The sequence below is a fragment of the Nannobrachium achirus genome (assembly GCF_963921795.1).
Source record: "Nannobrachium achirus genome assembly, chromosome: 7".
NCBI classification, from domain to species: domain Eukaryota; kingdom Metazoa; phylum Chordata; class Actinopteri; order Myctophiformes; family Myctophidae; genus Nannobrachium; species Nannobrachium achirus.
Window position 1 is genome coordinate 58,684,047 of NC_137816.1, and position 10,996 is coordinate 58,695,042.

Sequence of the window (10,996 nt, forward strand, 5' to 3'; positions counted from 1 at the left end):
CTGCTGCTACTCAAAGATTTGCCATTTCAGATCATGACAAGTGACAAGCCAGTGGGCCAATTACATGAGTTATATTTTGTCGTTGTCAGGTGGAAACCTTGTATGTCCAAAATCGTTTGTTTTGTATTTATCATTTAAAAAATGAATTAAACTAGTGAAAACAGCCGATCTACAAGCAAGTTTTCACTACTTTTGTGCGACAGCCTTGTATGGTGAAGCAGGGCTTTTATGCTGCCCTCGCAACACGTACCTGTGAAGCTAGACAGCTAGTTAACAGTTCCTGGGATCCTCCAATAAACACACAAGGCTTGACTTTTCTTGCAAATTTACTGAAGTCTCTTTAGGAGTTTGTAAAACTGAAACAGTACAGAAAACAGAAATACACATACAATGAATTAGTAAACAGGTCCAAATATACACTGTAGTGTGAGAAATAATATACAGTACAGTAGGCCTACTATTTGCATTTAAACTAGTTACACAATGTTCCAAACACAGAATATTGTCACTGCAGCAGGACAGGCTAGCATGAAATGCTGACCACATAGTGGTCAGCATTTATCAAACCAACACTTATCAAACCAAACAATTAAACCAGCTTGCACTGAAAAGATTCAAACACCAAGTTTTACATGAAATGCAGTTGTTACACCAATTAACTACAACTTAAATGTACTTACAGGCAAATAATGTCCAAAGCAAAAACGTTTTAAGAAGATTCTCAGCAGACCATGTTTACAGCTCACTTGTTTACTGGAGAAATGCTGGCTCTACTGACTTAGGTTTCACTTTCGCTTTGGTTTCATACCTTTTTAGCCTAACCACTAGATGGCAGTACAAACCATATGAACTGATAGAATGAACTTCACTTTTTACCATGACTTGACATATTAACTTTGCTAAACTAGTGGTCAGTAGCGGTATTGCTTTTTTCTTCTGAGGGAAGCTACTTCCTGAACATACGGCAGATACGCCTGTGATTGGCCGGTAGTGTACCATGTGTTTATGATCCGCGATATGATTGGCCAACGTATACACAACGTATACAGATGATGCAGATGACGTCATTTTACCGCGAAATTCTCCCCCCCTCACGGCTCATAGAAAATATATAAAGAGAAGGCTTTAGAAGCTGAAATTAACAGAGTGGGGGTTCTAAAACTTTAGCGATTTAACAGTTAGGACAATTTTAAGATTTGTTTTATAAAAAAAGTTACATGTTATAACTTTAAATGACTTATTAAATGACAGAAATATTTATACAAGGTTTCTGCTCGACAGTGACGATTTACTTTGTTGGCCGCCCAGCCCCCAAAATGGAACGAAGGCGGACATTTTATTTTGATTTTTTTCCTAAAGGCCGGCCTGGACCGGCCGGGAATGAACCGGCCGTTCGGGAGTTGTCCCGCTTTTCCCAATGGCCCCAATGGCCCTGTAAACACACATGCACGCACATGCACGCACGCACGCACAAACATACACATTTGCATTGCAAATACTTATGAGATCATCAACATTTATTAATAGGAGAGCGATTTTATGAAAGAAATTCATGAAATGTTTTGGCATTTTTAACCGTAAGCAAATAAACAGCAGATCTACAAGCAAAACTAAGTATAATCGAGCATAATTCTAACCGGCTACATCTCTGAACCCGCATCTTGTGGAAATGTGGTCTATGACATCTATGAGGTCAGATGCCCATACTGTCTACAGACATATATTGTGTCAGTCTCATGTGGTCTATTTGATGTCGGATGTCAATCATCTCCCTGTCAGTCATCTCCATATTTGGGAAAATATGACCACATTTTGGCCACATTTTGTCCAACTTAAACAACCAACCAGGTCTGTGATTTATTTTGGTCAAAGTTGATCCCATGCCAAAGCACCAGGCAGCGCTCGCCCAGCAGTCAGCCGTCACCCAGGCGGATGCGTGCACGCGCCCATGTGTGCACGCGCCCATGTGTGCACGCTCGAATGCGTGCACGTGTCCTTAGGGCGTCTTATAGTATTGCTTAATTATAAGTACGTTGATAAGGATCACAGGCACAGGCTTCATAGAAAGGGTTACTTATAAGTTATAACCTTATGACACACTGCGTTCAAACCAGTTTAAAACACAAATTTAACAACTTAAAACCAGACATGTTAACATACTGTATGTGACCCAACGCAGCAACTACATGGTCTTTGGAAATGTTTGCACTTATGTTTAATTTCATATGAAATTAGAAGACCTACAAAATGCTATAAAATGACATGTCACCTAACCTTCACAGATTGACCCAATACCTAGTCTACATAGCCTTGGAAGTACAGTTTATATGTGTGCTTCTGGGAAAACAGTATTTAACAAATGAATGAGGGTGGATTTATGCCACCTACATTTCTTTTGAGTCATACATTTATGAACTAAATTAAAGAATATTAAAATGTAATGCAAAGTTTGCTGTTTTAGTTCAGTTTAAAACATCCCCAATAATTCTATGTTCCTTCATCAGTCTGAAATGTTAAAAAAACCTTAACATAATACATCAGAACAGAATACATTTGTTAATAAATATAACAGCAGTTATTTTGTGATCAATAATCTCTGTCCACACGCCATCTCAGAATGCATTGTGTTTCTGTGAAATAGTGGGGGATTAAACCGGTTTCAGTTCTGACTTTCAGGTGAATGATACAAGTATTTGAAGATTCTGTATCTATATGTTTCTTTTTTTTTCTTTTCTCTGCAGTAAAGTGCAGCTGAGGAATGCATTTAGTTGCTTTGTTCATTCACATAATATGGTAAATGAATACATGATTACTTATAAATCATTGCATGTTACAATGATTGAATCTCATGAGCTGATAAATGATTATTTATAAATTGTGTATGGTCAGTTTTAGCACAATATCATTTTCACAAACTTTGTCCGACTTACTTCTAATAACTGTAGATTGTGTTACTATTTGATTGATTGATTGAAGAATGTATTAAGGTTGCATAGGAAAAGGTTTTCGGCTTATTTACACAGGAATCCTTTTGTATCTCATATAACATTGAAAGACAGATGGAAAGAACACAGTACTATGCATAGGATATCCTCAATAACAAAATGGAAAATCATAAAGAAGAAAAAATGAAAGAAAAGGGAAATGGAATAAAATGAAATAGAAGATATTTACAAGTGTATTAATGTTAACATCAATTATAAAATAAATATCATGCATTATCATGTTGATTGAAACAAGACTTTAAACTAGCGATAGGAACCATAAAGTAGTCATGACAATGTGTATAAAGGTAAGAAAATCGAATGTAAATTCAGACAGATTGCTTTTGGTAACAGAACAGTGCAACTATAGCGGCCGATCATAGGAACTTTTAGTTCAGTGTTTGCTTCATGTTAAATCCGGTCAACTGGGCCCCTGGTTTTCATTCACATCCTTAGTAGCTCTTTGTCACATGCTATTCATAATTGTGATAAAATGTCTCTCAAATATAAAGGTCTATAATCTAGGTCTATAATAATCTGAGTCCCCAGACCTCCACTAGGGGGACAAGCACACACACACACACACACACACACACACACACACACACACACACACACACACACACACACACACACACACACACACACACACACACACACACACACACACACACACACACAGTAAAGTCTTCAGACATATCTGTGTTCCATGCCTACACAGATCCAGTGAATCGGATATGTTTCAATGTCTTCACTTATTTATCCGGTTACAAAAATATCCAGTTTCACTCCCGAAATATCCAGCTTTGTGTGACTGCAAGCCCCAATCACAAAGGAATCGCTAGCTTCAGAAATATCCAGCTCTGTGTAGCCAGCAACTATGTATGCCTATTTGTCAGGTGGGGGTTGACCCAGCTGAAGTTAGCCACAGCCACATTGTTGGGTGTATGCTAAAAGGGGAGGGGATGATTATATATGTAATTTACTCACTGTTTTTGGATTGGCACTTTTGACTCACAAGGTGTCAGCCTCCAGGAAGGAAACACAAAATACAAAGGGAATACATAATTGCTCATAACAACCACACCAGGAGTACTGTAAACCAGACACATGAAAACCAGAAAAAGTACAAAACTATGGCACCACCTCTTTGTCAGCTAAATGTCTATTGTTGTCTAGACTTCTAGAGTGTCAAGGAGAAGACACAGGGGTCCAGCCAAGAGGAGACCGGATAAATGGTGGTTGTCGTTTACTCTAATGGGGAGCCAATCAGAGAGAGGGGATGGGATGACATCACAATATCAAGGTATCGTGATGTCTGATTGGCTGAAGGGTTACATCAGATGATAAGGAAAAAAAACAAGAACAAACTAATGAACGATTCTGTTATAGGGCAACCACACTAAATAGCCAATCTACAAGCTCACAATGTGTCATGATGAGATACGCATATATGTCCCTGGGAGGCGTAATATTTGGGCGCCAACTTTGACCAAATATGGAAATTATATGGCGACACACAACTGACATCATAGACTGACCTCCTGTATAAATGGTCTCATGTTCAACAAGACTGTTTTACAGAGCAAGGTGGTATAAGTGTTGTTTTTGATGGTTTGTAAAATAATCCACCGTACAGTGAAGCTGCACGGAGCCCCAAACATCAGACGTGGTGTTGCTGTATCGGTGGGACACAAAGTGTACGCCTTTGGAGGTTGCGATAGGAATGCTAGGAAACCTTCAAAAGATCAGATCAATGTGGACGTCTTCAACACAGTGTCTTTGATGTGGAGGACGTTAACCCCAGTGGCAACTAGAAGAGGAAAACTTCCCCGTGCGGTTCCCTCTCGTCGCTATGGCCACACAGCCGTGCTCATTGACAATATTGTTTACATCTGCGGAGGAGAGAATAGTTATGAAAGTTATGAGCTTTGCAACAGCGTGATTTATGCATTTGATGTTGACGCCCACAGATGGATCACGACTAGGGTTTCTGGGGCCGTTCCAGACGGGAGACGGGACCACTCGGCCTGTGTCTTGGGGAAGGTCATGTACGTTTATGGAGGATGGACCCAGTATGGAATCACTAATGACATCTACAAGTTGGACACCAGCACAATGGTCTGGTCCTTAATTAACACCACAGGCACTCCGCCTCCTTTTGACACATTTCACTCTGCCACCATCATCGGGACAAAGATGTTTGCATATGGGGGCCATGACAATACAATCTACAATAACATCAGTGTGTTTGACACAGAGACTGACTTCTGGCTGAACACGCATTCTGCACAGATTCTTACAGTAAAACACAAACGGTTTTCAGCCTTTTCCTACAATGGAGAGCTGTACATATTTGGTTTTGAGAACTTTGAAAATGAGAGCAATGGTGAGAGCAATGAAATGTGGAAATTCAGTCCAGAGACCTTCTCCTGGAGGAAGGTTGAGCCCAATGAGAATGACCCGTTTTGGATGATTGACGGCTGCTGTTGCATGGTGGGAAGTCGTGTCATCATATTTGGAGGATTTAAATATGGCACACGCAACGATGACCTGTATATCTTAGACTTGAGTCCTAGTCTCAAGACGCTATGCAAGCTAGAAGTTATTCAGTACGATCTGGACCAGTCAGAACTCCCACACAACATCAGGTGGGAACTGGCAGCCATGACTAAAAAAGTGGTTACTTTCTCCGGTTATGGGTATAATATTCAAAGTATAAGGTCTCGGGTACAAGCGGCCGAAATGAGTTTTCTCAGAAGGGTGGCTGGTATCTCCCTTAGAGATAGGGTGAGAAGTTCAATCACCCGAGAGAGACTTGGAGTAGAACCGCTGCTCCTTCACTTGGAAAGGAGCCAGCTTAGGTGGTTCGGGCATCTAGTACGGATGACCCCCGAGCGCCTTCCTAGGAAGGTCCTCGATGCACGTCCCACTGGGAGGAGACCCCGTGGCAGACCAAAGACCAGATGGAAGGATTATATCTCCAGACTGGCCTGAGAACGTCTCGGTATACTCCCAGAGGGAGTGGAGGAAGTTGCGCAGGATAAGGAAATCTGGAAGTCTCAGTTGGAACTGTTACCCCCGCGACCCGATTCCGGATAAGCGGTTGAAGATGGATGGATGGATGGACAATTTTGAAATTCAAATTCTGTTCAGCCCTACAGTGGAAATGGGCCTTATGACATCACAAACAAATGATCACATACTATTTCTTTGGCTAAACACATTCTTTGATTGGTCTGTGCCTGTATATGACATTATGATCATGTAAGCGTTTGATTGGACACCATGTTTATGACACCATACTATTTTTTTTCCGGCCTAAACACGTTCTAAATGCCTCTGTGCCAAAGACATCATAGGCACAGAGGCCAACCAATCAGAGGTATCTGTGCCTCCGTGTTTATGACACCATACTAATTATTTCGGCCTAAACGCGTTCTAAATCAGGGTAAACCAATCGGAGGACTCTGTGTCTATGACGTACTATTACCCCCGCAACCCGATTCCGGATAAGCGGTTGAAGATGGATGGATGGATATTTAGATACTTTGAAGGCATAGCCATTTGAAAACCAAAGAGGCCAGAAGATGAATATATTAGTAATATCGCATCTACACCGAGACCTTATAAGAAGTTTGGACCAGCTCTGCTACCAGAGCCTGAGGACTCTGGTGGTCCTTGTCGTCAGTTAGACAACCAAGTCACAACGATAAGTGACCTTATTTGCCTCTAGAGCTCAAGACCAAGACTAAGACTTAAGAGGTTTTCAAAGGCTGTTTATTTGTATTTTAAACTTGTATTAGCTGCCTGTCATTTATAACCTGTGAAATTATCCACAGTCTGTCTAAAAGTGTGGTTATTTTCACATTATATGTTCATAGAAAAGGGGGGGGAAAAGTTGTTGACCGGTTAAAAAGATCACACCCAGTGTGAAGTGAGCGGTGCCTTTTATGAGTTAAAGGACAACTCAGCACTAAATAACATCTAGGCACATTTTCCTACTGTATATTGATTCAAAATAACTGTCCATGGGGTCTATTAGGCAGAAATGTCCAGTTTCTCCAGCAGACTCCATCAGCCCTCATAGCTTAGAGTGGAGCCCATAAGCCTATCACTTTTATGCTATGTGTTGTCGTCAAAAGTGTTTTTTTTTTTTTGTCATGAACCTTATTATTATTATTATTATAAATTGTCATTACAAACACATTAAAAACTACAAATACTGTTCCTACGAAACAGTGTGGGCTCGCTCCAACTTGCACCTCACGCTCAAACAGGCCACACATGGCCTACTTGTGCCTTTCAGCGAGCCCAAAGATTTCAGGTGGGTGTTGTTATTTATATATCAGGTCGCACTTGTTGGTGGTGACGTCACCGAGAACGCTACTCCTCATTGGCTAAAGGCCCTGCCTTTGTTCTGTCGGTCATTTCTTTGAGGAGAATAAACTTGATCTATAAAGATTTGGGAGAACATGAATTTCCTTTCAGCGAGCCCACAATATACTATATATATACTATATATACTATAGGCTACTGCACTCTGTCGAGGTGCCAACTTGTGCCTTGTTATTTATATCAGGTCGCACTTCATCATCTATCAATAAATTAGGGAAACCACGTCTGCGTGTCTGCGATCGCGTGTCTGTGTTTATGCCCGTAGCCAATCATGGGCCACGGGCCATGGGCCCATAGCCAATCGGAAAGGGTCAAAGGGTGACGTCATAATATCAAGGCATATTTAAGAGCCATGAGAGGGGCTGTCTATGCCCGTGGATTGGCGAGCTTCAATATGACATTTTGGCCAACCAGACTATATAAATCTCCAATCTCCGTGTTTGGTCAAGTTTCACGGGTGACAAAATTGCGACCGTAGGTCTCAGTTTAGTATGTGAACGGTCACAGCTTGGCCGTATCTCTTGGCCGTAACATATCACTATAAAACGGGCGACACGGGGGCGCAAACCTCTAGTATTACATAATTGCGAAATAATTGCGCAATTTACTATGAAAAGCTCCAGCGGCTGCCCGTCAGTCCGTCAGTCAGTCAGTCAGTCAGTCTGTCTGTCTGTCTGTCTGTCTGTCTGTCTGTCTGTCTGTCTGTCTGTCTGTCTGTCCGTCATGTCATACTTTTGCCCTACTCTTATCTCCGGCACCGTTGCCCCAATCACATGGCCCTCTTCTAGTGACACCATCAGGCAGATTTTTGCAAAACACATTTTTGGATACTGTTCCTACAGATTTTGGCCTAAAATCACCCAAAGCGGTACACACTACACAGTATCTCTAAAGTCATGTCATCAACATGGATCTGTCACATTTTCTCCTGATTGGCTACGATTGCTACAAAGTTTGTGCATGCGACCTGGTGGTCGCTTATCTCCTGATTAGGGAGTCTTACTGGTATATTCACTTATTTCTATATTTATGTATTTTTTATTTTCCAGTTGCACCATTTGATGTTATGGGGGTTGAACTGAGGACATTTCTGTTTCATTGCACTGACCACCACTGACCACTAGAGTACACTCTAACACTGACTGTTGATCATTCAGAGCCTGGTTGTTTGATCTCTCTCTCACATTCTAACAACCAGGAATTGGAAACTGTAGTTACCAATTACAATATATTCTCTCCAAAGATCTGATAAGTGTTACTATTAAGTGTTAGCCTAATGAATTCCTGAGGGGATACTTCTATGCTCGCGAACAGCAAACACACAGACACGCACGCGCACGCACACACACACACACACACACACACACACACACACACACACACACACAAACCCTGAAAACCAAAAGCTTATTTGGGTTAGCATTGTGTTTCCTTCAATCAAATAATTATTGTGGAGGTCTTACCAGAAAATGTCAAAGACAACACTTATTTTCTGACATGCCACAGCCACAAAATAAGTGATCAGTGATCACAGACAGATTTGGAGGCAGCAGAAAGTTGCTGTGACAGGCTCAACAGTTGGACAGACGACAGTAGCCTATAGATAGAGCATCGAAGTGGTTTACTGGTGCCACTAGAATCTTCCATTTGTTTTCCCCACAGATGTTTACAAACACATATATAACAATGATGTTAAGCCTAGAACCAAGCCATCCAGGATCTCAATGAATCATGACCATAAAACCTTTGATCCTATATAAAAACATATGTTAATATTTAATTATTTGATATAGGCCTACTACATTTAATAAATACCCTTTGTTTAGTGATTTTCAAAATGTTCTTTTCACAGAAACAAAGGTTTCATGGTCATGATTCTCTGACATCCTGGATAGCTTGGTTCTAGGCTTAACATAATTGTTATAAATATTTTCGTGAAAGACTATGAGGAAATTAACGGGAGATTTTTTTTAGTGGCACCAGTAAACCACGCCCACTGCGATGCTCTATAGCATTCAATGTAGTATATCAAATAATGTAATATTAAAATATGTTTTCACATAGGATCAAAGGTTTTATCGTCATGATTCACTGCCATCCTGGATGGCTTGGTTATTTTAGGTGGGCAGGAGAGAGGGGTCTACAAGCACCCCAATGACATGTTTTCATTTTGCCCGTCTGCCCCTCTGCCAATATGCTCATCCCCCACATCCAGCGGGTGAACTATAGAGTGAGTGGCCTGTTACAAGCGAGCAGCTGAGCCAATCTTGTGGGGGCCTAAACCTATGACGAAGGTCAGGGGTGGCAGAAGACGGAAGGAGGGATTTTGGAGCCTGTCTGGTCTTGTGGGCCAATTCTTCCCCAATCTCTCATTGACCTGTTGGCTGTCCTCAGTGATGATAATGATGATAAGGAAGAGGATGAGGTGGAGTTTGATGAGATGGAAGACACTGACCAGTGAAATTGTTCTTTGATAACTTAGGGACATTGATTCAAAATGGTCTGAGCGCATTCCACATACAGTAGGCTTTGTGTAGCCTGCAGTGGGTCGCTGGTTCAGATTTGCTGTGTGTCACTCCCCATCTCTCTCCCCGTTTCCTGTCAGTCTACTGTCCTGTCAATAAAGGCATAAAAGCCCCAAAACATATCTGGGGAAAAAACATGAACCCCATGGGACATGAGTTGGGAAACAATACTAAATCTTGACACTAGACACCATTAGGGTACTAAGAAACAAGTGGTGTGACCTTAGAAATGTTCTACAAAGAGAAATAGAGATGCGATTTGAATATTTTCTGCAATTCTTTTGCAGTTTCTGCCATGAAGTAGTGTCAAAATGTGCTTGAATCTTAATAATAACCACTTTAATGAGTTCCTTGGGTGCAAATGATGTGGGGAAATGTGTTGATTTGTCTCTGTATGTTGTTTACTTCAAGGGTTATGGTATTTTCTATTATCTCCATCTTATGTTTTGTTTTGGCGATAGGTGTAAGAAAGGGTTAAAATGAACCCCAAGCGACATTGATTGACCACGGCAACAAGAAGAAATATTGACTAGACACCATTAAGGTTAAAAAAAACATGTGGTATAAAAAGAATACACCTTAGTTTATTTGTACAAAGAGAAATATAGAGGTGTGTGTTTGAACATTTTCTGGTAGTTGTTTGCTGTTTCTGTCCTGAAATAGGGTCAAGATGTGCTTGAATGTTAAACATTATGACGTAAATGAATTCCTCGTATCAAAATCATATAGAAAAATGTGTTAATTTGTCCCTGTAGGTTGTTTACTTCAAGAGTTATGGCATTTTATGTTACGTCCATTGTATGGTCCAGATTGGGGATAGATGTAAAAAGGTTAAAAATGTACTCCATGGGACATTAGTTGACCACGGCAACAAGAAGAAATCATAACTAGACACCATAAGGGTCCTAAAAAACATGTGGTATAAAAAGAATACACGTTAATGTATTTGTACAAAGAGAAATGTAGATGTGTTTTGAACATTTCTGGAAGTTTTTCCGCTGTTTCTGTCCTGAAATAGGGACAAGATGTGCTTTAATGTTAAAATTGATGCCGGAAATGAATTCCTTGTGTCAAAATCATATAGAAAAA